At 46.0% G+C, this 27,861-nt stretch overlaps 1 long non-coding RNA gene and 2 pseudogenes across 1 annotated transcript; 2 read left to right on the forward strand and 1 right to left on the reverse strand.

Annotated features, from left to right (window-relative positions):
- Nucleotides 1-428: 428 nt before the first annotated feature.
- Nucleotides 429-4,291, reverse strand: LOC139021548 (ADP-ribosylation factor-like protein 2-binding protein pseudogene; annotated as a pseudogene).
- Nucleotides 4,292-6,129: 1,838 nt separating this feature from the next.
- On the forward strand, nucleotides 6,130-11,528 carry LOC139021549 (glutamate dehydrogenase 1, mitochondrial-like; annotated as a pseudogene).
- A 14,553-nt stretch (nucleotides 11,529-26,081) lies between these two features.
- Nucleotides 26,082-27,844, forward strand: LOC139022090 (uncharacterized). Its single transcript, XR_011473606.1, has 3 exons — nucleotides 26,082-26,254; nucleotides 26,501-26,577; nucleotides 27,041-27,844. It is a non-coding gene; the product is annotated as an uncharacterized lncRNA (long non-coding RNA).
- The last annotated feature ends 17 nt before the right edge of the window (nucleotides 27,845-27,861 follow it).

Below are 27,861 nucleotides of genomic sequence, written 5' to 3' on the forward strand. Positions count from 1 at the left end.
TTGAGTGACACTCTAGATAAATACTCCCAAACAGTCAAAAACCCCATGGAGGCTGAAGGACTGAAATTTTGACACATGTAAAAGCTGTGAGTTCACAAAAAGATTGATGCATAGCCTTCTGGGACAAAGGGAATACAATAGAGGGCGCTGACACACCAACAGTATGCTGAGGGAGCCCCTCGCGCCCCCCCCCACCCCCCCCCCCCCCCCCCCCCCCCGGGAAAGCTGGATATATGTGGGCTTGCTCCAGAGGAAACCAACTCGGAAGCCCCTGAGAGAAGTGTACTTGGGGAGGGGTACTAGGGTTACTAAACAAGAAAAAATAGGTCCCAGCAGGGGCAGGTCACTTTTTTTTATCCCATCAGTTCTTAACTTTTGTGAAGAGTTACAGAATAGAGTCAGTCTTTCTAGGATGTTTTCTTCTGTCACTAGCTGGAGCTTCTCCCAGTGTCCTGGGCAGTGGATTCAGGGACAATCTCCTTGCCTGGAGGTGGGACTTCATGCTGCAGATGGTTCTGAGCCGCTGGCAGAGAGGATGGTTTACACAATGAAGTCACCGCGAAACCACTGCTTAAATCCAGCCCCTGGCCTCTTTTTCTGCTCTGTAGTCCAGAACATCTCTTTAAAAGCCAGAAAATCGGTAAACATGAGTAGCGTGTCAAAATGTCAGCAGCCACGTCATCTGAATGGCGCTGTAAGGTTGTGAAAGCACCATGTTAAACCCCAAGTCCACTCCAGCAGCTGTTCTTCAATATATTTTTCTACAAATAAATCTATTTGTTAAAAATAGGTGTGTGGGGAGCATCAAGACATAGCCTGCCAGTCTCTCTCCCCAGATAGTGTTCCTGCAGGTTCCCAAATGTCTCTATGGTCCAAGCTTGAAGTGTTAATGACAAAGAATGAAAACAGTAGCCATGCCTTTATGAAAAGATGGCAGGGAATGAGTTATGTAATGACAAGAGTTATAGTTCAGAAGAGACAAGAGTACTTCTGTTAACAGGAAAGCCAAACCCTGCTGGAGTACTAGGTGCAGTAAACAAGCCTTTATCAGTAACGGGAAGGAAGCCATGTGTTAGAAGCACTGGAGCAGAGACCTGAAGAAATGTTAATGTAAATTCAGAGCTGAGCCCTTCAACTGGAAATCCATCAAGTGAACAGAGTTCAGAGGCAGCAGAAACTGGATTTAGTGAAAATAGAGAGAACCCTGTGGAAATTATTTCTGTCACACCTGTAAAGAACATTGACCCAGGCCCTAGCCGGTTTGGCTCAGTGGATAGAGCATCAGCCATCAGACCAAAGGGTCTCAGGCTTGATTCCGGCCAAGGGCACATGCCCAGATTGTGGGCTCAGTCCTCAGTGGGGGGCATGTAGGAGGCAGCCAATCGATGGTTCTCTCTCATCATTGATGTTTCTATCTCTTTATCCTTCTCCCTTCCTCTCTGAAATCAATAAAAATATATTTTTTAAAAGAATATTGACCCAATACAGAATGAGATTAATTCTGATCAGGCTGCTCAGGGCAGTATCAACAGTGACCAGGGAAAGAACAGTAACAGCAACTGGTGCAGAAAATATCTAACAAAAGACAGAGGAGAAAGTAGGTAAATCAGCACCACCTGCCCCTGCAAAGCCCAGGAGAGGACATCGATCTGAATCGGAAGCCTAGGATAATACAACCAAAAATAACAACATAAGTGAACCTCTTAGCAAGGGAAGAAAGAGAGCCATCGGCAGACAGAAAAACCCTGGGGGTTGGAAGTGGTATGCCAAAAGACACAACTTCAAGATGCAGCCAAAAAGATAGCACCAGCCCTGTGGGCGTGGCTCAGTGGTTGAGCATGCACCCATGAACCAGGAGGACTCCGTTCAAATCCCAGTCAGGGCACGTGCCTGGGTTGCGGGCTCCATCCCCAGTAAGGGATGTGCAGGAGGCAGCATATCAATGATTCTCTCTCATCATTGATGTTTCTCTCTCTCTCCCTTTCCCTTCCTCTCTCTGAAATAAAAACATATTTTACAAAAAAAAAGAAAGAAAAGACAGCACCAATAGAGACAAATTGACTTACAATGGTAACAAAAAAAAAACTCATTTGCAAAGGAGAAAATAAAGGCTAAACAGAAACTGGCTCCAGCTTCTGCAAAAACTTGAATTGAAAATGTCCCTAAACAGAAAATGAAGTTGACTTTAGAACACAAACTTTCTGCCTTGAAAGCTGAAAGAAACTGTCACTTCCTTTCCACTGATCGCAAGTCCTTTGATGGAAATGTACAGCAGGCCTCTTCAGAGAGACACTAAAGCAACTCCTACCTCCCCCAAAGCTTTTCTTACAAAAGGTTAATAATTAACAAATTGCGTAACACTTGGTTCCAGTTCCTGCATAGCTGGAGCTTAAAGGCGTAATACATCACTAATTTTCATGCTTCCGTTTTTAAAGAAAGTAACAGAATGTCCTTAAAATCATCAGTGGAATTGCCATGTTACACAAGAAAAGAATGGAAGTCTACTGAATTAATTTTTTAGACGAAAAGAGAACAGATTAAATATTTGTTTTTCCTTTTGGAAACTTTTATGTATAACTAGAAAAGTGCAACTGGTAGGGTCCCTAGTGGCTGCCAGCTGCTGGCTGAGTACTCCCTCCCTTCACCTAGCCGCCTGCTGCCGCTGCCACCACCACCAATGGCCAGGGCCTCCCTCCCTTCCCCCTGGCTGGCCCTGCCCCCTGGTCGAACTCCCAGACAACTCCTGGTTGAGGAGACATTTTGCATACTACACTTTTATTATATAGGATTGTTGGGGTCCAACCCCAACAGGTCCAGGGATCCCCAAAGGTGTGGACGGAGTCGGCGAAGAATGAATGACATGGAAACTGGTTTCAGTTCATCAGCATAGCGAGGTTCTCCCTCCAGGATCTCCAGCGAAGTTCTGGTTAGGAACTCCAACCAAGTTCTGGTCAGGATCTCCAACCAAGTTCTGGTGCCATGTTCTCTCGCTAGGTTCTCCAGCCAGGTTCTCCAGGTTCTCCAGCCAGGTTCAGTCACCAGGTTCTTTAGCCAGGTTCTATCCAGGTTCTTTTGCCATGTTCTCTGGCTAGGTTCTGGTTAGGATCTGATGATTATTGTCTTGTTACATCCGTATTTATACCAGCCGATTTTAATCCTGTCAATTTCTATTACAAAGGTTAGGGCGTTTCTTATCTCCATTCCAGGGAGTAAAGATTATGTAGCTTAACTACCCACCTGGCACTTAATTAAGGGGTTGTATCCCCTCCCTAACCTCAGGGAAAGATCCCCACCTGGGGAAACAACCTTTCTCGGAGAGGTGACCTTGGTTAAAACACATGGCGCTAAAGGGAGCAAACATATTAAGAACAGTATGCTATATATGCCAGGTCCATTGAAACATATGCTGTGCAGATGTTTCTTTCCTGCAGCGACTGTGTCAAGCAGCAAGGATGGACCGGCTTCCGGCATAGGATTCTTTCCGCCTGCCTGCTTTTCTGCAAAACTGCAATATACAGATTGCAGTTCCCTGCTATGAAAAGTGATGTGGCAATTTTATAAATTTTGCTTTCTGACTTTTATCAATGTGAGAAAATATTTAAAATTCTTATTGATTTTATATCATTTCATATTTTGATTTCTGCTCCATTTTAGTTTAATATAATTTGCAATAAATGTACATATTGTTGCTTCATAAAGCATTTAACTTTAAAATGGTTTTTACTCCTGTGATTATGTTGGAATATCTGGAATTTTAAAGGAGTAAAGACCGTCCAACATTTGGTTTCATGAAGTTTGTCACCATGTTTTTATTATTAACGTAAAAAAAGTCAACATTTTAAAATAGTTGGACTTTGGCAACTTTGTGAAAAATGTTGGAGATGTTTAAGGTTGCTATTAACTTTCAGCATTGTGCTTTTAGGACGTAAGATTTTTGCTTTGGTTTGCCAGTCTGGGCTCAGCTTTTATGTTTATCCTAGAAGACAACTGTTGCATCAATAACTGTTGCTTGGCACCGTTCAGCATAGGTAACATATGCACCTTTGTGTACACATAATCATATCTAAGTTTTTTGCATAAATAAATGCTTCTAGATGAAAAAAAAAAGTGTGTAGGTGAGTATTCTCTTCTGTGTATTCAAACTCCTGGTAGTACTTCTCTATGAGATTTCTTTGTAATAACTGGAACTCAAGAGTCCAGAATAATATCTTCTAAACATCCAACCACAGCATCAAATGCTGCCTCAGAAGCAGTGAGAGACAGCCAAGCTCTCCTCCTGGAGGGTGTCCATCTTTGCCTCCATGTCCACCCCCCAGCAAGGGAGCAGGCCCTTCCGCCTCCTGCCCTGCCCGAGACCCAGGCCCAAATTCCTTTCTGCTTTGCAGTGCCCCCACCACCAGGGTAGGCCTAACCACCAAGTCCACGGTCAGCTCACAGTCCAGCGTCCAGCAGAGTCAGTGCCTGCTGGAGGCCACAAGCCCCAGCCTTGAGCTCCCCAGCTACAGCTCTTCCAGGAGTTTTATGGTTTAATTTTATGGTTTTAATCCATTTTGAGTTTAATTTTTTCCTATAGTGTAAGAAAGTATTCTAGCTTTATTTTTTGCATGTACCTGTCCAGTTTTTCCAGCACTGTTTATTAAAGAGACTGGCTTTATCAGTTGTATATTCTTGCCTCCTTTGTGGTAGATTAATTGTGGTAGATACGGCATGGGTTTTCTTCTGGGCTCTGTATTCTACTTCATTGACTTAGGTATCTGTTTTTATGCCAGTACCATGCTCTTTTTTTTTTAAAGAAAAATAAGTTTTTATTTATAGTCTTGTAGTAAAGGGGGAAGTCATAAGTTGCAAGACAATTCTTCAGCAGTACGTGTAACTGTAGAGAGCACCTGGGAAGGCACATGAGCATTTCTTTAATTATTGTCAGCTAAATCCAGTGGCATAGGCAGAACCACGTCCTGGAAACACACTTTGCCGAAAGGCAGGAGTGTTGTCAGCTTGACCTTCAGCCCAGGTGCCAGGGGGTGGGTTTTGTTATCTAAATCTAGCCAAGCACCAGGAATGAATACTACTCGAGCCCATCCAAGAATGCGCATAATCTTTGTCTTGACCTTTAGTAAAACTTCCTGGTATTTTGCTGTGTAAAATAAACATGCTGTATTGGCTCTGGGTCCCTGTCTCTCCATCAGAGGACAGTGGTCCCACCCGGCCCCAGCTTTTTCCTTCCATCTCTGAGTCTGTCTCTTTCTTTCATTTTCTCAATCCCCAGCAGCCCCTACTCAGGAACCAGACCACTCTCTAGCGACACTGGACTCGGAAAAGAGAGAAATATTTACATATAACATACTTTCTATTTCCATGTAATGGAATCAAACACAGACTGAGACTACAGAGTATAAACTAGAAATCAGCAAATGTAGGGAATGGAGTAGAAAAAAGACAAAAGAAATTAGCACTAAACACACAAAACCCTTCACTGGGATCTGCTGACCACAGCAAAAACCAGGGCCGGATCTCCCAATGGGGACAGGTTCTAGAACAGTCGGAAAGGGAGTGGGTGGAGGGTGGGAAGGGGCTGCACTGGAATGCAGGTTTCATAAATTGCTCTTGGTATTTATACAATAGCAGTTGGCTCAGAACTTAATTGAATTGTAGGACACTCAGCTGGTGTTACAGAATTGCTTGGTGTGTGGAAAACCTACACATCTGGTGTCAAAAATGTTGTGAGTGTGGTAGTAGTATGAGAATAAGAGAAACATTGGATTGTTTTTCTTACACAAAAAGATTACTGGCCCAGCTGGCATGGCTCAGTGGTTGAGCGTCAACCTATGAACCAGGAGGTCACAGTTCGATTCCCAGTCAGGTTGCAGGCTCAGTCCACAGTGTGGGGCGTGCAGGAGGCAGCCAATCAATAATTCTCTCTCATCATTGATATTTCTATCTCTCTCTCCCTCTCCCTTCCTCTCTGAAATCAATATAGATATATTTTTTAAAAAAACAAAAAAGGTTACTGTGCTTCACCAGGAGAAGTGGGCCACCAGCATTTTTCATCTCCAACTTCAAGCTGAAGAGGCTAAATTCCTGGTGAGTGTGTCTGAGAGGTCAGGAACCCCCTTTCTCAACAATAGGATAATGGCTCCATCTCGGGTGCAGCAGGTCAAGAATATTGGGGTCCTGATCACTGGTTCCCCAGCTCACCGGTAGGGCAGAGGTCCCATACTAGGAAAGGAACCTGAGAAGACCAGAAGCTACCACACCGACTCAGCTCCCTGAACAGGGGGTTCACAGATATTGCCCAGAGGGAGAGGCTTCCAATAAGAAAAGAGAGGGTTTTTTTGTTTTTTCCTTTTTGTTAGAGAGTGGAAGGGAGAGGGAGAGACAGAAACATAGATGTACGAGGGACACATCAATTGGTTGCCTCCCGCACACACCCTGACCAGGGTTGAGATCGAACCTGCAACCACGGTACGTGCCCTTGACTGGACTTGAACCAGGGACCCGTCAGTCCACAGGCCGGTGCTCTATCCACTGAGCCAAACTGGTTAGGGCAGGAAAGAGAGTTTTGAAACTCTCTCCAAAGAAACTGACTTTCCTTGAAAGAGTATGAAGTTCAAGTTCCAGTTCAATAGCTCCTCTTAATTAAAAGCAACTAACTAAACTGCAGGCTAGCTAGTTCGCCTGAGAAAACCAGTAGAAGAGACAGTTAAGAGCCCACCTTCTCAAAAACTGTCCTCAAACACTACCCTTGACTGAATTAATTGGATCAGACTATGAACAATGTATGTCCCAGGGCACTGTCGAAAATAATACAGTAATTAGCCAGTAATTAGTGCAGCCTGGTATTACACATATGGGTGTAATGCCAAATGAAGCAGACAGCTTAACAGAGATCAGGGCAAAGACAGTCAAAAAAAAGCCCTGCTAAAAACATGGTCACCCCTGGGTGAATGTGGAGGTGCCCGCAATGCGCCCTCAAGGAATGTCATCAGAGGCTCCTCACTGCAGGGGGAATAGGCTCCACTCAAATAAACTCCTGAGACCACAAAACAACAACAAAGACAAGTCAGGAAGCCTCTTCCATCATGTGAGGACACATTGAGAAAGCGGCCATCTGTGAGCAGGCTCTCACCAGACATCAAATCTTCTAACACCTTAATCTTGGAGTTCCTGTCCTCCAGGACTGTGAGAAATAAATGTCTGTTGAGCCCAGCTGGTGTGGCTCAGTGGTTGAGCATTGACCTATGAATCAGGAGATCATGGTTTGATTCCCAGTCAGGGCACATGCCCAGGTTGTGGGCTCAATTCCCAGTGTGGAGGGTGTGGGAAACAGCCAATCAATGGTTCTCTTTCATCATTGATATTTCTGTCTCCCTCTCCCTCTCCCTTCCTCTCTGAAATCAATAAAAATATATTTTAGAAAGAAAGAAGAAAGGAAGGAAGGAAGGAAGGAAGGAAGGAAGGAAGGAAGGAAGGAAGGAAGGAAGGAAGGAAGGAAGGAAGGAAGAAAGGAAGGAAGGAAGGAAGGAAGAGAGAGAGAAAAAGAAAGAAAGAAAGAAAAGAAAGAAAGAAAGAAAAAAAGAAAGAAAGGAAGGAAGGAAGGAAGGAAGGAAGGAAGGAAGGAAGGAAGGAAGGAAGGAAGGAAGAAAGAAAGAAAGAAAGAAAGAAAGGAAGGAAGAAGTGATTCCTCTCACATCTGCTAGGATGGTTACCATGAAAACACTGGAAAATGCCAAGCCTGTGAAGGGAGAGCAGCCAGGCCTATGCATATCGTGTGCTCCCTATGACTAGCATCTCACTGCCAAGAAGAGACCCAAGAGAAAGGTGGACAGAGGTTTACCTAATAGCACTATTCTTTTTTTTTTCTTTTCTTTATTGATTAAGTTATTACATATGTGTCCTTGTCCCCACATTACCCCATCCCACCCACTCATGCCCTCACCCCCCTGTTGTCTGTGTCCATTGGTTAGGCCTATATGCATTCATATAAGTCCTTTGGTTGATCTCTCCCACTTACCCCCACCTTCCCCTACCTTCTCTCTGAGGTTTGATGGTCTGATTGCACTATTCTTTTTTAAATTCTTTATTATTGAAAGTATTACATATGTCCCCTTTCCTCCCTGTTGTCCTCTACCAACTTGCCCCCACCCCCAGCCCTGGCCTTCACCCCCCTCCATTGTCTGTGTCCATGGGTTATGCTTATATGCATACAATTTCTTTGGTTGATCTCTTCCCTCCCAACTCCCCGACACACACACACCCTCCCGTCTTCCCTCTGAGGTTTGACCATCTGCTCGATGCTTCCATGTTTCTGGATCTATTTTTGCTCACCAGTTTATGTTGTTCATTACATCCCACAAATGAGTGAGATTATGTGATACTTAACCTTCTCTGACTGGCTTATTTCACTTAGCATAATGCTCTCCAGGTCCATCCATTCCGTTGCAAATGGAAAGAAAACTCTTAGCATTTACAACAGCACTATTCTTAACAGCCCCATTTCAGAAACTGCCTACATGTTCATCAGCAACAAAACTCAAATAAATGGAAGTGTATGCACCAATGCAAGACCAGGAATGAGAATAAGAAGGTCTTGCCCAGCTGGCACGGCTTAGTGATGGAGCGATGACCTGTGAATCAGGTCCCTGCCTTCCTGGCAACACTACAGCAAGGTGGCGGCTGACTGGGAAAGCCCCCAACTTCTTCAAGCTGGTGGAGGACCTCAAGACCCAGGAGAGCGAGGAGCAGAAGCGGAATGGGGAGGGTGGTATCCTGCGATCATCAAGCCCTGAAACCAGGTGCTGATCTTGTCGGTCCCCTTCTGGCGTGATGGCTCCAGGGAGATCCTCGAGGGCTACTCGGCCCAGCACAGCCAGCACTGCGGGCCCTGCCAGGGAAGTGTCCGTTACAGCACTGATGTGAGTGTAGAGGAAGTGAAAGCGTTGGCTTCTCTGATGACATAAGCAGGCAGTGGTTGATGTGCCCTTTGGGGGTGCCAAAACTGGTGTTAAGGTCAATCCCAAGAACTACCGATCATGAATTGAAACGATCACAAGGAGGCTCACCATGGAGCTGGTAAAGAAGGGCATGATTGGTCCTGGCAGTGATGTGCCTGCCCCAGGCATGAACACGGGCCAGCTGGACATGCCCTGGAGTGCTGACACCTACGCTAGCACCCCTGGGCACTATGGTATTAATGCCCATGCCTTCACTGGCAGCCCATCAGTCAGGGTGGATTCCATAGACAGGTGGATCTCTGGTACTGGCCGGAGAGTGTTCCATGGGATTGGAAACTTCATCAGTGAAGTTTCTTCCATGAGCATTTTAGGGATGACACCAGGGTTTGGAGATAAAGCATTTGTTGTTCAGGGATTTGGCAATGTGGGCCTGCACGCTGAGATATGTGCATCACTTTGGTGCTAAATGTATTGGTGTTGGTGAATCTAATGGGAACATATGGAATCCAGATGGTACTGACCCAAAGGAACTGGAAGACTTCCAATTGCAACATAGTTCTATCCTGGGCCACCCCAAGGCCAAAGCTTTATGAAGGGAACATCTTTGAAGCCAACTGTGACATGCTGATCCCTGATGCCAGTGAGAAGCAGCTGACCAAGTCCAATTCACCCAGAACCAAAGCCAAGATCATTGCTGAAGGTGCCAATGGACTGACAACTCCAGAAGCTGATCAGATTTTCCTGGAGAGGAACACTGTGGTCATTCCAGATCTCTACTTGAATGCTGGATTAGTGACAGCATCTTACTTTGAGTGGCTGAAGAACCTAAATTATGTCAGCTATGACCATTTGACCTTCAAATATAAAAGGAATATGAGCATGTACTATATAAAACATTTTTTAAATATATTTTTATTGATTTAAGAGAGGAAGGGAGAGGGAGAGAGAGATAGAAACATCAATAATGAGAGAGAATCACTGATCGGCTGCCTCCTGCATGCCCGCCACTGGGGATGGAGCCTGCAACCCCAGCATGCACCCTTGACCAGAATCAAACCGGGGACCGTTCACTCCGCAGGCCAATGCTCTATCCACTGAGCCAAACCAGCGAGGGCTAAACCATGTTTTATAAAGCACAGAGGGAATCTGACATGCCAGACGTTCAAGAAATGTATTACACATCTATCTTCCTACAGATGCACATGTAGACTGGTTTAAACAACAACACCAAAAAGAAATATAGACTGGTTTAATAAAAATTATATATAAATACATGGAATGGTTAGAGAAGTACAGTGGTTACATAAATATTGAAAGAATGACAGAAGAAGTGTACCATAGTGTTAAAATCAGTTCTAAGGGAGATAAATGGTACAGATATGCATATAGGCACACATGCTATCTCTGTAGATTGGTAAAGGTATACATTTGTATGTAAACAGTGATTAGATAAATATAATGTTTAAATGGACACTATGTGTAGAGCTCATTTCTTCAGGTTTCTTGACAGATCACATAGATACCGTGATTCAAAAAATATACGCTCAGATATTTAAGTTAAGTACAATTGTTAAGGCATCTGGAGTCTGAAAAGTTTTTCCCACCAAAAGCTCATCAGGTCAAGAGGGGAGTGGTCCTGTCCAGTGCTGTGCCCTCGGGCACCAGTAGGAGCACATGCCCAAGGAGGCAGCACCAGCCAGTGGTGAGGCTGGATGAGAAATGTGAGGAAGTGATGACAAGGGCACTGAATCAGCACTGAGCACTCAGTATGTGCCAAGGGAGCACCTCCTTTCAAATTACCTCCAGCAGAAAATTATTCTATTATCCCCAAGTTAGAGTAGAGGAAATGGGTCCAAAAAGTTACACTAGTAACTCTGTAAACCTAACCTGTGAGAATTAGTGGGAGGCAGGAATAATGCTGCAACAGTCCTTCACTGCCACCTTCTGGCCAGTGGAGATGGGCTCAGTTCTGTTTCCCACGGTGAAAACCACCTGGGGATGCTGTGCCCTTACCTGCCTGACTCAGAGGCCAGGCCCCAGTGGGGCCAGGGTGGGTAACTGATGGGCCTGGGGGGAGTTGCTGTGCCTGGCCTGGAGGGAAACACAAAGGAGACGTCCGGAGCCACAGAAATTTCAGAGATAAGCAAACACAGGGAGGCATTAGATATAGAAATAAAAATTGAACAACTCAGAGACCAAAGGGAAGAAACAGAGAAGACCCAGGAAGAAACAAGGGATGCAGAAACACTAAGCCCCACAGAAGGCTGAGGGCCTGTGGGAGGGTTCTCCAGCGGGAAGGCCCTGGCGGCTACTCTCCTGGATTCCCAGGCAATCCTCCAGCCCCGAGTGAGCACCCACCTTCAGAAGGCCCTGGGCGCTCCAATTCCTAGTCCTTTCTGGGATTTCCTGGCACAAATCAGTTCATCGCAGGGCTTTCCCCAGGACAGGTGAGGTGCTGCCTCTGCTCTGGGGGGCACAGCCTTACAGCTTCCCTGTGTCCCTTCTTTCTCTAGGAGAATCTGTGTGCTGTTCTCCTTTGTACAGAATGTGTATTTTCACATCCATAAAACTCTGTAGCACTTGCCTGAAACAACAGACTCAGGGTTTCCTTCCATCTGGCTCTGTCCCATGGAAGCTGATCAAGTTGGAGGGCCTAGAGATCATTCCTGGGCTTCGACCCAGCCTGGCGGACAGACAGAACTTACTCTAACTTAGTGTGGACGCCTGTGGCTTCAGTGCTCAGGGGAGTCAGCTCAGCAGAACCAGGACCAGCTCCTTGCTGGCACCTAGCAGGCTCCTGGACGGTGCAGGGAGTTGACAGTGGAGGGACTAGTGAAGGGAGGAAACGCTGACCTCCCATGCTCAATCCACCACTCATTCTCCTTCCCCCCTTCTTACCCTCCCCACCCCGTCTCACCCCCAGGCACATTCAACCAACACTGCGATTTATGGCCCAGAGGCCTTTATCCCTCTTTTGTAGGAAGGAACCCTAGGGGAGGGTTGCAGCAGAATATTCATGGGTTTTCAGTTGTACTTTTTAGTATATTGATGCACCAAAATGAGGGCATAGAGGAGCCAGGGTCATTTTTTGGTCAGCTTTGTCTCAATCTTGAATTTGTTTGGTCTAATTGCTTTTTTTGTTGTTGTTTGTTATTTAGCCCCTGACTTCATCTGTCCTTGGGTTTGGCTGGCACTGATGGCACTAAATGGGTCTGTTATTTATCTCCCAGATCAGGGTGATTTAAATTCTTTATTCTCTGGTTAGAGAGGAGTGGTGTAAATCATTTACTCTCAAGTGTCCTTGGTTGGGGAAGACAAGATCTTGTGGTTAACTAGCTGGCTCTAATTTGCTTGACTTGTTTGGCCCTATTTGTCTAACCATTTGCCTCAGTTTCCCTTTTCCCACTTGTCAAAAATTCTCCTAACAGGTAACTATCCTGCCTCTTCGCTACATCCTAACTGCTCTCCACACCCTGCTCCCCCGGGTATAACACAGAATATCAGCAGTGCCAACTTCATGAGCTGATTGAGGGCTCAGTGAGTTTGCATTGCAAAGTGAGGTACTGGACAGAGGTAAGACTGGGGGCTCTAGAGTCAGACTAGCCTTGGAGAATACACTTAAGCTCTTCAAACTTCGTTTTTCAACTGTAAAATGGGTATAATGATTCTATAAACACATGGCTCACATCTAATTAAATTATGAGAGACCCTGAAGGCCTTGAGAGGTGAAACTTGGCCACTATGGCCCTACCTCTTCCTCTTCATCTCTAGAATGACCAGCCTGCCCAGCCATGGCTGCCGATACTCAGAAACCACCGTACCCCGCCATCACACATTGCAAGCCTTTCCCAAATTAGCAGTCCCTTGCTTCTTCAGAGCCTCCTCCTTCCTGGCATTCACGGAGAGTCCTTAATTATGCGAATGGTGTTCAGTTGGTTTTCTCACACAATGTAAACACAATAAAGTGATAGGCAGTACCCAGTCCAGTTTTCTTTTGTTCGTTTGTTTTTATTTTGTTAATGCTCACCCGGGGATATTTTTCCACTGATTTTTAGAGAGTGGAAGGGAGGGGGAGAGACAGAAACATCTATGTGAGAGAGACACATAGATTGGTTGCCCAGACTGGGGCGGGGATCAAGTCCACAATCAAGGTATGTGCCCTTGATCAGAATCAAACCCGAGACCCTTCAGTCCACAGGCCAAGGCTCTACTCACTGAGCCAAACCAGCCAGGTCAGTACTCAGTCCTGTTTAACAGCACCACCTTTACTGGGACCCGTGAAGCCTCCCGTGTACTAGTATACTCTGCCTCGCTCTTTCCTACCTTTTACTGCTGTTCCGTGTGAGTGAGTCTCCGCAAATCTGTGTAGGGGCCCTTTAAGAGGAATGTCTGGGACTCCAACAGCCCTATCAGGACTGCTTTTAATAATAATAATAAAGCCCTAACCGGTTTGGCTCAGTGGATAGAGCGTTGGCCTGTGGACTGAAAGGTCCCAGGTTTGATTCCCGTCAAGGGGTTGTACCTAAGTTGCGGGCACATCCCCAGTAGGGGGTGTGCAGGAGGCAGCTGATTGATGTTTCTCTCTCATTGATGTTTCTAACTCTCTATCCCTCTCCCTTCCTCTCTGTAAAAAATCAATAAAATATATTTTTAAAATAATAACAATAAAAATAACCCAAGAAACAATGTATTAGGGAAGAAAAATTTTCCACTACCATTGAAGACAGAAACAGAAAAAGGGAGGCTATAGCCTGCCCAGCATGGCTCAGTGGTTGAGCATAGACCTATGAACCAGGAGGTCACTGTTCAATTCCCGGTCATGCCCAGGTTTTGGATTCAATCCCCAGTGTGGGGTGTGTGTGAGGCTGCCAATCAATGATTTTCTCTCTCTCTCTCTCTCTCTCTCTCTCTCCCTTCCTCTCTGAAGTCAATAAAAATATATTTAAAAAAGAAAAAGAGCCCTGGCCGATTTGGCTCAGTGGATAGAGCATCAGCCTATGGACTGAAAGGTCCCAGGTTCGATTCTGGTCAGGGTCACATGCCTGGGTGTGGGCTTGATCCCCAGTAGGGGGCATGCAGGAGGCAGCCAATCAATGATTCTCTATCATCATTGATGTTTCCATCTCTCTCTCCCTCTCCCTTCCTCTCTGAAATCAATAAAAATAGATTTAAAAGAAAAAAGGATGCTATAATAGATTATAAATTCCTAACTAGCCAGGTCATGGTGGACAGTCATGCCCCAGGCCTATGACTTCTTTAATGAAAGGTTTTAAGCCAGCCCTGTCCATTGTTCTTGTGCCTCTAGGTTAACAGACCTTTGAAAAAACAAAAGTAATACCTCTCAGAGGACCTATTAACATGAGCATACAATCTTGTTAACTATCCTATAAGCCAATCCCCACCTTGCTTTCTCCTTAATTTCAAATGCATAAGAAAAGCTGTGAAAATGTTATTTTCAGGAGCATTTGAAATATTGCTCTGCAGCAGTCATCAGTTTGGCTCAACAAACTCACAAAATTCTCTGCAGGTTTGGAGGTCCTTAGGCGGGCACATTTATAGTTTTACTACATACAGAGCCTTGAACTATATATATAAGCAGTATTCTATTGTTTCACTGGGTATGCTATCTATCCTAATCCATGTATATATGCATGACTAGTTCACTAGCTTCACTGCAAATTAAAGTTCTAACCCACAAAACTGCCATATTATCTTTCTCTGCCAATGAAGGTGAGCCGAGCTGCCACCTTGGGAATATTGATTATTTTAGGCTGGCTAATTTTAACAAACAGCAGAGTTGGGAGAAGATATGAAAACCAAATAGAAGTAATCCTTTGTAAGAGGACATTCACATTTATAAAGGACATTTTAATCTGTACATGGAGAAGGCCTTGCATGTAAATCTGCCTAACAATCTTATCCTTGTTTGTTGTGCTTTACCTGGTAACTTCCCATAACTACCTCTTCACCCCCAACATCTTCTCTTGCTTTTAGCTGAAAGTGGATGGGATTTAAGGTGACGGCTTCCACTATTTTAGCGAGTTATTCAGTGTTCTTGGGTCTCTCCCTTGTAAACAAGAGGTGTACATGTTATTAAAATTTATTCCATTTTTCCCACATAACCATCTCAATTTGATTATTAGACCAGTCAAAAGAACCTTCGATGGGAGTGGAAAATTTTTCTTCCCTAGTACATTGTTTCTTGGGTTATTTTTATTTTTATTTTTATTAAAAGCAGTCCTGATGGGGCTGTTGGAGTCCCAGGCATTCCTCTTAAAGGGCCCGCACACAGATTTATTGAGGCTCACTCACTCAGAGCTCAGCACTGGGACAGCAGTACGCAAGGTGCCAGGAACATACTGTGAGAAACTGAATGGTCTGGCTTCAGGGTAAGAGCTGGAGGAGCAGCTTTCTCCCAGATAAAAATGGTGCTAGAGTGTGGGGCACGGCTACAGTGTTTTGGACAGGTTCAAGCCTTGGACTGAGGAGAGGGCACAGTCCTCTCATTGCCACGTGCAAGTCCCAGCTTGAGGGCAGAGCCCTCCCAGCACAATTATAGCCAACAGCTATAGTTGTAAGCTTGAACCTATGATACGAACACGTGGCCCCACGTGCCTGAGTGATGTGGGAGTGATAGAGTTCAGATGCATGTAAATTGAGTGGGACTGAAACCCACGAGAATGTAAATATCTTGATCACACCCTTACTTTGCCTCGTGGCATCTGCTATAAAATAAAGACACGGCTTGTGGGCGCTGGCACTGTCTCTCCACCAGAGAAGAAGCGTCCCACCGAGACCCAGCTTTCATTCTCTTGTCTGTCTTTTCTTAATCCTTCACCACCCCCACTCAGGGTCTCTGAACCAGGCTGAGCTGGCATGACACATAAGGCGCCCTGGGGCTGAGTATGCCAAGGCCGTGCCGGCTCGCCACAGTAGAGGCCATTGTTCCTTTGCTGACCTTTCCCCTGCAGGCACCAGCCACTCATGCCATACCTGAGTCTCCATCAACCTGGTTTACACTGTTTGCCCATGTCTGGTGATTACCTGAGACCTCACTCCACCCAACTTACAGGCCCACCCAAGCTGACTCCAGTGATATTTCCATACAAATGGCCTGTCGTGGCTCCTGCTGCAGACTTTTCTAAAATCTCAAAGGTCCACAAAACCCAAACAAATAGCATCTGGCCTCAATATGTCCCATAACTCTCACTAAGCAGTCTCAAGCTCTGTACTAAGCAGTAGCTGGCTTCGGTTCACAGCTTGGCCTCTCCTGGGTATCTCCATGTCCAGCACAACTGGCAACCATCTGCAGACTGCTTAGTAGCTAATGCCAAGAGGCTCCAGGCAGGGAAAAAGCAGAGGCTGACCTTGGACTGTACCTTTGGGAAAACCCCTAAGCCAGCCCACCCAGTGGACAGCTTTAGACCATGCTAGAGCACCACCCAACCACCTCCATGAGCGACACATTCAAGGGATGGACTCAGTGAGCACCAGAGTCCCACTGAAGAAGGTCGTGTCTGGGTGGGGGGAGGGTGGAGAAGGAGGAAACTGCATAGAAGATCCTCTACTGCAATGGAAGTGGGTCCTCTCAGCCAATTGGCCTAGAGGTCAATCCCTCCCATTGATGTGCCAAGAGCAATCGAGGCTCAACTACAAAAGAAAGGTGCACATGGCCAACATGGGGAGTGCACCTGGAGCAACTCGGGTGACGGGAGGCTATGCCACTGGGCCCCACAGGGCACCTACTACATAAGGCCACTCTACCAAGACCAGGAGACATACCAGCTCCACCTAATACATAGAAACAACCCAGGGAGGCAGCTAAAATGAGGAGCTAAAGAAACATGTCCCAAATTAAATGACAGGACAAAACTCCAGAAAAAGAGCTAAATGAAATAGAAACAAGCAATCTACCAGGTGCACAGTTCAAAACACTGGTTATAAAGAAGCTCAACAGCCCGGCCAGCGTAGCTCAGTAGTTGAGCATCAACCTATGAACCAGGAGGTCAGAGTTCAATTCCTAGTCAGGGCACATGCCCAGGTTGTGGGCTTGATCCCTAATGTGGGGTGTGCAGGAGGCAGCCGATCAATGATTCTCTCTCACACTGATGCTTTTCTCTCTCTCCCTCTCCCTTCCTCTCTGAAATCGATAAAAAATATATATTAAAAAAGAAGCTCAACAAACTTAGTGAAAGAATAAATCAACTCAGCCCTAGCTGGTTTGGCTCAGTGGATAGAGCATCGGCCTGTGGACTGAAGGGTCCCGGGTTTGATTCCGGCCAAGGGCACATGCCCGGGTTGCAGGTTCGATCGCCAGTAGGGGGCGTGCAGGAGGCAGCCAATCAATGATTCCCTCTCATCATTGATGTTTCTATCTCTCTCACTCTCTCCCTTCCTCTCTAAAATCAATAAAAATATATTTCAAAAAAAGAATAGATCAACTCAGTGAGAACTTCAATGAAGAGAGAGAAAACATAAAAATAGATAGAAAACATAAAAAAGGACCAGTCAGAAATGAATAATACATTAAAAGGAGTTAACAGTAGATTAGATGAAGCAGAGGATTAAGTCAGCAATTTGGAAGATAAGGAAGCAGAAAACGTCCAATCAGAACAACAACAATAAAAATGAAGATAGTTTAAAGGGCCTCTGGGACATTATCAAGCATACCAATATTCACATCATAGGAGAGAGGAGAGAAAGGAATTTGAAACCTATTTGAAGAAATAATAAAAACTTCCCTAATGTGGCAAAGGAAATAGACATACCGGTCCAGGAAATGCAGAGTCCCAAACAAAATAAACCCAAAGAGGCCCACACCAAAACATTATAATTAAAATGGCAAAGTTTAGCCCTAGCCAATTTGGCTCAGTGGATAGAGCATCGGCCTGTGGACCAAAGGGTCCCGGGTTCAATTCTGGTCAAGGGCATGTACCTTGGTTGCAGTCTCCTCCTCGGGCCCAAAGCCTGGTCAGGGTTCATGCAGGAGGCACCCAATCAATGTGTTTCTCTCATATCAATGTTTCTCTCTGTGTTTCCCTCTCTCTTCCACTCTCTCTAAAAATCAATGGGAAAAAAATCATTGGGTAAGAATTTTTTTTTATCCATATATATAAAAGCCTAATATGCAAATTGTCCCAGCGGGCGGTTGACTGGGAGTTCGACCACTCACTATGATGTGTGCTGACCACCAGGGGGCATGCGCAGAACATGGCAGGCATCGGCAGCAGGCGGAGAGCACAGAACATGGCGGGCGGCGGCCATGGTGGGATGGTGGAGCAGGTAAGCAGGGGTGCCAGACCAAGGCGAGGTGCCAGTTGCTGTCATTGGGGTGAGCCTCTGGTGGTTACTGAAAATTCTTTGCACCAGTGTGCCACAGTCCCACCCCTCAGGAGCAGCAGGAGGTGGAGAAGCCCTGAGGGGCAATCAGGGCCAGCAGCCACCACTCACACCCACTGACAGCGCTGAGCGATCGGGGCCAGCGCCGGCAGCAGGTGCGAGTGGCAGCTCTGGTGCCAGCAGCAAGTGCAAGGTGAGCTGGCGCCATCAGCGCGTGGGAGCAACAGGAGCAGAGCTGCCAGCAGACAGGGGACCAGGGGCTGTGGCAGGAGGAGCTGGGCAGGGGCACAGAGGATGGGCTGAGACCTGCCCCTGTGCTCACCACAGCCTCATGGCCTACAGTTCCTTTCTTTTCTTTTCTTTTTTTAAATATATTTTATTGATTTTTCACAGAGCAGAAGGAGAGGGATAGAGAGTTAGAAACATCAATGAGAGGGGAACATCAATCAGCTGCCTCCTGCACACCTCCTACTGGGGATGTGCCCGCAACCAAGGTACATGCGCTTGGCCGGAATCGAACCTGGGACCTTTCAGTCCACAGGCCGACGCTCTATCCACTGAGCCAAACCGGTTAGGGCCCACAGTTCCTTTCAAGGTGCATGAATTCGTGCACCAGGCCCCTAGTAATAATAATAATAATAATAAAATAATAAAATGGCCCTAACCAGTTTGGCTCAGTGGATAGAGCATCAGCCTGCAGACTGAAGAGTCCCAGGTTCAATTCCGGTCAAGGGAATATACCTGGGTTGCGGGCACATCCCCAATGGGGGGTGTGCAGGAGGCAGCTGATCGAAGTTTCTGACTCTCTATCCCTCTCCCTTCCTCTCTGTAAAAAATCAATAAAAAAATATTTTTAAAAAAATAATAATAATATAATGGCAAAGTTTAAAGACAAAGAGAAAATGTCAAAAGCATCAAGAAAAAAACAATTAATTACCTATAAAGGAGTTCCCATAAGACTGTCAACTGAATTCTCAATAGAAACTTTGCAGGCCAGAAGGGATTGGCACAAAATAGTCAAAGTGATGGAAAAAGCAAAGACCTATAACCAAGATTACTCTACCCAGCAAAGCTATCATTTTAATTTTTTTTTTATTGATTTGAGAGAGAGAAAGGAAAAGAGAGAGAGAGAGAGAGAGAGAGAGAGATTTGTTCTTCCACTCATTTACACATTCATTGGTTGATTCTTGTGTGTGCCCTGTCCAGGGATTGAACCCACAACTTTGGCATATCAGGACAATGCTCTAAACAACTGAGCTACCCTGCCAGGGCGACCCAGCAAAGCTATCATTTAGAATTGAAGGACAGATAAAGAGCATCTCAGACAAGAAAAAGCTAAAGACGTTCATTACCACCAAACCAGTATTATAAGAAATGTTAAAGGGTCTTCTATTTTTTTAAACATATTTATGTGAATATTTTATTTTACTTTTTCCATTGATTTTCTTTTTTTTTAGAGAGAGTGGAAGGGAGCGGGAGAGACAGAGAGAGAAATATCGATGTGAGAGAGACACATTGATTGGTTGCCTCCCCCATGCACACTAACCAGGGCCAGGGATTGAGCCACATGCTCTTGACCAGAATCGAACCTGGGACCCTTCAGTCCACAGGCCAACATTCTATCCACTAAGCCAAGCCAGCTAGGGTAAGGGCCTCCTTTAAGAAGAAAAAGAAAAGATAAAAAATATGAATAATAAAATGGCAATAAATACATATTTATCAACAATTACTGCCCAGCCCGTGGGGCTTAGTGGTTGAGCATCAGCCAGGAGGCCACAGTTTGATTTCTGGTCAGGGCAATGCCCAGGTTGTGGGTTCAATCCCCAGTAAGGGGTGTTCAGGAGGCAGCCAATCAATGATTTTCTCTCATCATTAATGTTTCTATTTCTCTCTCCCTCTCCCTTCCTCTCTGAACTCATTTAAAAGAAAAAAAACAATTACTTTTTCTTTATTTAATCCTCACCAAAGGATATTTTAGCATTTATTTTTAGAGAGAGTAGAATGGATGGAGGGAGGGAGGGAGGGAGAGAGAGAGAGAGAAACACCAATGTGAGAGAGACACACTGATTGGTTGCCTCCTACAGGCATCCTGACCAGGGCCAGGGACAAAGCCTCCAACTGCGGTACGTGTCTTTGACCGGGAATCGAACGCACACCCCTTCAATCTGCAGGCTGATGCTCTAACCACTGAACAACCAGCCATGGAACAACAATTACTTTAAATGCAAATGGTTTAAATGCTCGAATCGCCGAAACCGGTTTGGCTCAGTGGATAGAGCGTCGGCCTGCGGACTGAAAGGTCCCAGGTTCGATTCCGGTCAAGGGCATGTACCTGGGTTGCGGGCACATCCCCAGTAGGAGATGTGCAGGAGGCGGCTGATCGAGGTTTCTCTCTCATCGATGTTTCTAACTCTCTATCTCTCTCCCTTCCTCTCTGTAAAAAATCAATAAAATATATTTTTAAAAAATAAATAAATAAAAATAAATGCTCGAATCTAAAGACACAGGGTACAGCCAGCCTTGATTCTCAGCTTGGCCTCTCTTTTGGGCACCTCCAAGTCCAGCACAAGTAGCAGCCATTGCAGGTTGGTCTATAGCTTGTTGTGTGTGGACCCCAGGCAGGGCACAGGCAGTGGCTGACCTTGCACCTCTAAGAAGACCCCAGAGCCAGTGTGCCTGGTGGACAGTTTCAGACCACACCTAATTACAACCCTACCACTTCCATAAGTGATACACTCAAGCAATGGACTTGGTGAGCACCAAAGTTCCACTGAAGCAAGTCCTGCTCCATAGAGTTGGCTCCTGCACAGCAGCTCCTCTGCTATAGTTGCAGCCAGTCCTTGCAGCCAATCAGCCTAAGGGTCAATCCCTGCCACTGACACCAACAGCAATCAAGGCTCAGCTACCAAAGGACAGTGCACACAGTGAACACAGAGGCACACCTGGAACACCCAGCTCGGGTGACTGGGGAGGCTGTGCGCAAGTCTGGGAGATGTAGCAGTTCTACCTAATACATAGGAACAAACTTAGGGAAGCAGCCAAAATGTGGAGACAAAGAAACATCTCTATATACAAAAGCCTAATATGCAAATTGTTCCATCGGGCAGGCGTTCGACGGCTCGCTATGACGTACACTGACCACCAGAGGGCACGCGCAGAATATGGCAGGCGTCGGCCCCATGCTCCATGGTCCCGCCTGACGCTTGCACCCGCTGCCAGTGCTGGCCCAGCCCCGATTGCCCCAAGACAGGGCAGGGGCTGCTGGCCAGGCCCAACTGCCTCTCAGGGCTTCTCCACCTCCCCCTACTCACACCAGCTGCTGGCAGACAGAAGATCAGGGGCCGCAGTGGGGGCGCAGAGGATGGGCCAAGACCTGCTCCTGTGCCCACTGCAGCATTGCTGCCCATGGCTCCTTTCACAGTGCACGATTTCATGCACTGGGCCCCTAGTGCCAAATAAAAGAACAGGAGACATCTCCAAAAAATGAACTAAATGAAATGGAGGCAAGCAAACTACCAGATACAGAGTTCAAAACAATGGTTATCAGGATGCTCAAAGAACTTAGTGAGAACTTCAACAACATTAAAATGGACATAGAAATAAAAAAAAAAAATCAGAAGAAGCAGTCAGGCCCAGTCAGTGTTGCTCAGTGGTTGAGCTTCAACCTATGAACCAGGAGGTCTCACAGTTCGATTCCCAGTCAGGCCACATGCCCAAGTTGTGGTCTCGGTCTCCAGAAGCGGGTGTGCAAGAGGCAGCTGATCAATGATTTTCTCTCATCATTGATGTTTCTATCTCTCTCTCCCTCTCCCTTCCTCTCTGAAATCAATAAAAAATATATTTTTAAAAGAAAATAAACTTTGACACAAATGTGTTATTTTAACATTGTTTTTTGAAACAGCAAATTTTTAGAAGGTTGAAGGATTACTCTATTAGGATTGCCTCTTTGAATAAAATTCTTATGTGGATTTGAGTCTATTGGAAGTTTGGCACCAGACTGAACACCAGTCTAAGCCAACATTTTCTCTTTATCGTTTAGAAGCCCTGAACATGTTTTCCTTCAGATTAAAAGAAAAGACACAAACATTTTATGTTCATAATTTTGTGTTCTTTTCATAGAGAACTTACAGCACTGGACCACCTTAAGATCCCACTTCTACGATGAGCACTTCTTCTGATGGAGGTGCTACTGTGCTATTAAGGACTCACCTGGGCATCGCTGCTGGGCACCATGTTTGCACACCTTCAATTGTCTGAAGCCATGCCGATTGTTTTCCAAGGCAGGTGAACCAATTTAGGAATGGAATTGAGACCCATGAACCCCACTCTGTCCACACCTAGGAGCTAGAAGGTCTTAGTTATGTCAATGTAAGAAACATTCGAGCCTGTGAAGAATTTTTGTGACTTTATTTGAGACAAAACTGTCAATAATTGCTGGGAAGCAAAATCTCAACGGATTGAGATGATGCTCCAGAGAATGACAGTTTTGCACCTTTATACATTACAGTCAAAAGAGGAAAAGTAAGTGGTTTACATGAAATCCACTGGTGATAGATTAGGGAGGTGGGAGGAAGCAAAGCAGGGAAACCTCTGGGATTAGGTCAAAAGCAAAATGATAGACACATACTCCTTTTACTTAGTGGGTGCAAAATAGTTAACAGTCAGCAATTAACTCAGTAACAATGAGGGGATTTGTGGTCTCCACAGAGTGGTGCCTGTGCTTTGAGGGGTCTAGAAAAAGGAAAATTACTTCGCCATTCCAAAGATATGTTATCATAGATGCAAAAAGACGACAGCCTCATTTAAGGTAAAGATTGACCTTTGTCAGGGAAGATACTGGTTTAGGACATGACTACCCACCAAAAAATGCTTTTTATTAAAAAGATTTTAATTCACCCTAACTGGTTTGGCTCAGTGGATAGAGTATTGGCCCGCAGACTGAAGAATCCCAGGTTCATTTCTGGTCAAGGGCATGTACCTTGGTTGTGTGATCGATCCCCACTAGAGGGCGTGCAGGAGACAGCTGATGGATGTTTCTCTCTCATCGATGTGTCTGTCTCTATTCTTCTCCCTTCCTCCCTGAAAAATCAATAAAATATATATATATTTTTTTTTTTTAAGGTTTTCATTTCAGACCATCCTTTGTGGTTATTTAAGTCTCTGAGTTTGCAAGGCCACTGTGCAGGCGGTGGCTAAGCTAGCCAGGTTAGCATGTAACCCCTTTTAGTCCTAACACCATCAATGAAAAAGTATAATACTGTCAACTCCACCCATCCCTAGTGGCCAAACTGGTTCTCCAAGAGCTGTGTGGTAGAGGGCGTGGCTTCAGACCCTCACTGTGGAAAATTCCAATGTTGATCATCAGAAGTTAAGATATTAATATTTTACTAGTGTGCTAAGAACTTGAACACACCTTTTGGTGCACGGGCAATGATCAACACTCCAACCAGCTCCAACTAACTCCAACCAAGCCACTGGGGCAGGGCTGCTATTTAATTTTTTAATATGACTTTTTCCATTGTTACTATACTTCAACTTCTTATTAGTTCACATGGCTTGAAGGTACTTGATATTCTCTCTTTATAAAATATTTTTTATTGTTATTTTTAGAGAGAGGGAGAGGGAGAGACAAACATTAATGAGAGAGAAACATCCATAGGTACACGTCCCCTACTGGGACTGAACAGGCAATCTGGGCATGTGCCCTGACAGGGAATCTAACCAAAGACCTCTTGGTGCACGGGATGATCAACCAACTGAGCCACACCAGCCAGGCTTTTTATTCCCTTCTGTAGTCTGATTGGAGTAGAACACAACACTAGCCCTTTCGCTGATAAAACTACATAACAAATGACGGCAGGGTTTTTAAATTAGCTATTGCAATGGAAAGACTCTGTCAAGCTTATATTGCATTTGAATCCTTGTAATGCATTCTTTATTTACAGACAAGCTTCTAAAAACTACTGACATTCATAGTGACATTCAATGCTAAAAACAAAACACAGATAGGCTTAAATGTAGATCCTTTCTAATCATAGTGTCTTTGGTCACTTGAGCGAGTGTTTTTAGTCTTTCAACTTCAACATTCAGTGCCAGGAAAAACATTCTTTTATTTTATTACTGCCAAATATGTAAATAATTCTTCTTATCAGATACTTAATCTTATTATAACTAACATATAAAGATGTAGATAAACAAATCACATTGAGAGACATTTCTTGGGATGAGAGCCACTAGTTCTAGATAAGAAACCCTTTTTATAAATTATACTCTAATCTAAAATCTGGATATATATTTCACTTCATTGGCTCAGTTTAATCAGAAAAAAATGCAAAGGGAAATTTATGATTGTGGCATACAAATGTCTTAAACCTGTTCCTATCACTGCCAACTCTGGACATCCAACCTAGAAAAGCTGTCTCTCCACCACATCACTCTACATCTCAGCCATGTTATGTGTCTTCACTACACGGTTCAATCATTACTTGAAATATTTTACCATCTATTCCCTTTTCCTATTCATCAGCTATTTGAGGCAGGAGCTTTGCACTGACCTGTTCAGAAGTCCCAGTTCCTGGAAAAGTGCTAGACCTATTGTATGATTCAAAATATAGCATTAGTAGCAAATCAGAGTTGAATCCATCAATAAATAATATAGAAATAAAAATTATAAACCAGCACTGAATCAGTAAATAAATGTCAAGTAATTATATTAGAATGAAAATATACTAAAAGTTGTAAAGTCAAATTATAATCTATTAAATTAAAAAAGCATGGCCCTAACCGGTTTGGCTCAGTGGATAGAGCATTGGCCTGTGGACTAAAGGGTCCCAGGTTCGATCCCGGTCAAGGGCATGTACCTTGGTTGTGGGCACATCCCCAGTGGGGGGTGTGCAGGAGGCAGCTGATCGATGTTTCTCTCTCATCGATGTTTCTAACTCTCTATCCCTCTCCCTTCCTCTCTGTAAAAAATCGATAAAATATATTTATTAAAAAAAAAAACATGGTAGAGTCCAGCCTGCATAGCTGTGGCTGAATGTTGACCTATAAACCAGGAGGTCATGGTTCAATTCAAGGTCAGGACACATGCCCCAGTTGTGGCTTGACCCCCAGTGGGAGGCATTCAAGAGGTGGCTGACCAATGATTCTCCCTCATCATTGATGTTTCTATCTCTCTCATCTTCTACCTTCCTCTCTGAAATCAATAAAATAAAATAATTTTTTTTTGAATCCTCACCCAAGGGTATTTTCTCTTGATTTTTAGGGACAGTAGAAGAGAGAGGGAAAGACAGAGAGAAACGTCGATGTGAGAGAAACACATCAATTGGTTGCTTGCTGCAGAGCCCTGACTGGGGAGGAACCTGCAACCAATGTACGTGCCCTTGACCAGAATCAAACCTGGGACCCTTTGGTCCTAAGGCTGATGCTCTATCTACTGAGCCAAACTGGCTAGGGCAATAAAACTTTTAAAAAAAGAATTGTACACCCAAAACCTATATAATTTTATTAATCTATGTCACCCAATAAAATCAATGACAAGGAAAGGGGGGAGGACGAGAGGGAGAGAGGAAGGGAGAGAGGGAGAAAGGAAGGGGGAAGAAGAGAAAAAGGAAGAGAATCCACATGCACAGTTTAATACCGAGTGTGGTGGTGATGAGCTGTGTAAACTGTAATAGGGAAAAAGAAAAAAAAAAAAAGAGCCACCCTGAAGCCAGACGTGCAGCTGCGTGGCCCAGCGCTTCACTTAACCTCTTTACCCATTTCCTCATTCTGAAATTGGGTGCAGAGATCCGCCCTTACAGGCTGTGCGGGCGACATGCGTTGACATGTGGGAGTCCTGGAAGAGCACCAGGCAGCACAGAGGCTGCTGCTGTGAACCACGCCGCTGTCACCCAGTGAGGAGTACACGTGTCCGTGAGGGGTCACAGCCGCGGGGGGAGGCACTTCAACAGATAATCTCCCAAGTGCGTGCTTAGCCGGCCAGTGTGGCCAGGAGGATCAGGGAGTGACTGACATGGGGAACTCCATGAAATAGAGACAGGCTGGGGCAGGGGGAGCGTGAGACCACAAGAGGTTTATGCTGCTCTTATATTTTGTTGCTAATCCTCACTGGAGGATACCTTGACCTGAATCATATATGCACTGAGCCAAACCGGCCAGGGCCAGAAGGATTTGTTTTATTTTTTTAACATATTTTTTATTTATTTCAGAGAGGAAGAGAGAGAGAGAAACATCAATGATGGGCCCCCTCCTGGGAATGGAGCCGCAACCATGACCTGGTTCACAGGTGAGGCCCAACCACTGAGCCAGCTGGGCAGAGGGCTTATCTTTAGAAGCGGACTGTGAAGTGGGGGGGAGGGGAAGGGATGAAACAGGTGGGTCTTGGAGGTAATTCTGAGAAGGCTGGTGGCACTGAGTGGGGAGCGCCCTGTGGGGTGGAGGGAGGCGCTGGGAGCCCGGTTTGGCCCAGTGGACAGAGCCTCGGCCTGGAAGGTCCCGGGTTCCATTCCAGACAAGGGCACGTAACTCAGTTGCAGGCTCCTTCCCAGCCAGAGCCCTGGTTGGGCGCATGTGATCCATGTGTTTCTCTCACATTGATATTTCTCTGTCTTTCCCTCTCTCCTCCACTCTCTCTAAAATCAATGGAAAAACATTCTCGGGTGAGGATTTAAAAAAGAATATGAAAAGCGTTGATGAGAAGCGGCATCGCCTGCCTCTGCTGTGAACCCTTCCCGCTTCTCTCTTGCCAGGTCTTCACTCTCACCCCAGAAGGACGCCGTGTCTCCGGGCCGGAATCCCTCCCGGTCCCGGCCCCAGCTCCCGGCTCCCGGCTCCCGGCCCCAGGCCCCGGCTCCCGGCTCCTGGCCCCACGCCCCTCGGGCCCTCCGCAGCCGGGCTCTGCGCCTCTGCAGGCCCCTCACCTCAGCTCCCCTCCTGCTTCTAAGGCGCTGCTACTGAAGACCGCTGCCTCCAGAGCCCATAACCCGCTCCGCGGAGCGGACGGAAGAGCCAACAAAGACCCAGCGATGAACTAACCCAGAAGCCGACAGCCACGGGAGGGCGCAGAGCAGCAGGCACTCAGCGCCGTGCGGGCGGCGGGCGGTGTAGCGAGGGCGCCAGTAGCCAATCCGCGCGAGGGGGCGGGACCGCTCCGCCGTCCCTAGGTGCTGATTGGCTGGAAGCCGCCACGGCCTTGCTCCAATTGGCTGCTTCTCCACTCCTTCCTTGCGGAGGTGAAGAGCGTGAATCAGGAATGGCCTCAGGGATGTGACCTCCTGGAGGTGGGAGAAGTCGTTCCTGGAGGCTCGAGTCTGTGAAAGGGAGCGGGGCCTTCACGCCAGACTCCCAGGGAGTAGCTGCCTCGGGGACCCCAGTATTCCCCGTCTTGAGACACTCACGCCGTTTCTGTACCCCCTTGTCCGGAAGGCTCGGAGGCCCCGCTGCGCGAAGGGTCCGCCCCGCAGCCTCCCCCACGCGCTGGCGATCAGCCGAGGCTGAGTTCGGGAAGAGAGCCCTGGTCCCGCAGCCACCACCCGGCAGGTGGCCACCCTTCCCTCCCGTCTTCCGCCGC

The sequence above is a fragment of the Myotis yumanensis genome, unplaced genomic scaffold, assembly GCF_028538775.1.
Source record: "Myotis yumanensis isolate MYYU_CA2020_CCGP unplaced genomic scaffold, mMyoYum1.0.hap1 SCAF_13, whole genome shotgun sequence".
Classification (NCBI taxonomy): Eukaryota; Metazoa; Chordata; class Mammalia; order Chiroptera; family Vespertilionidae; genus Myotis; species Myotis yumanensis.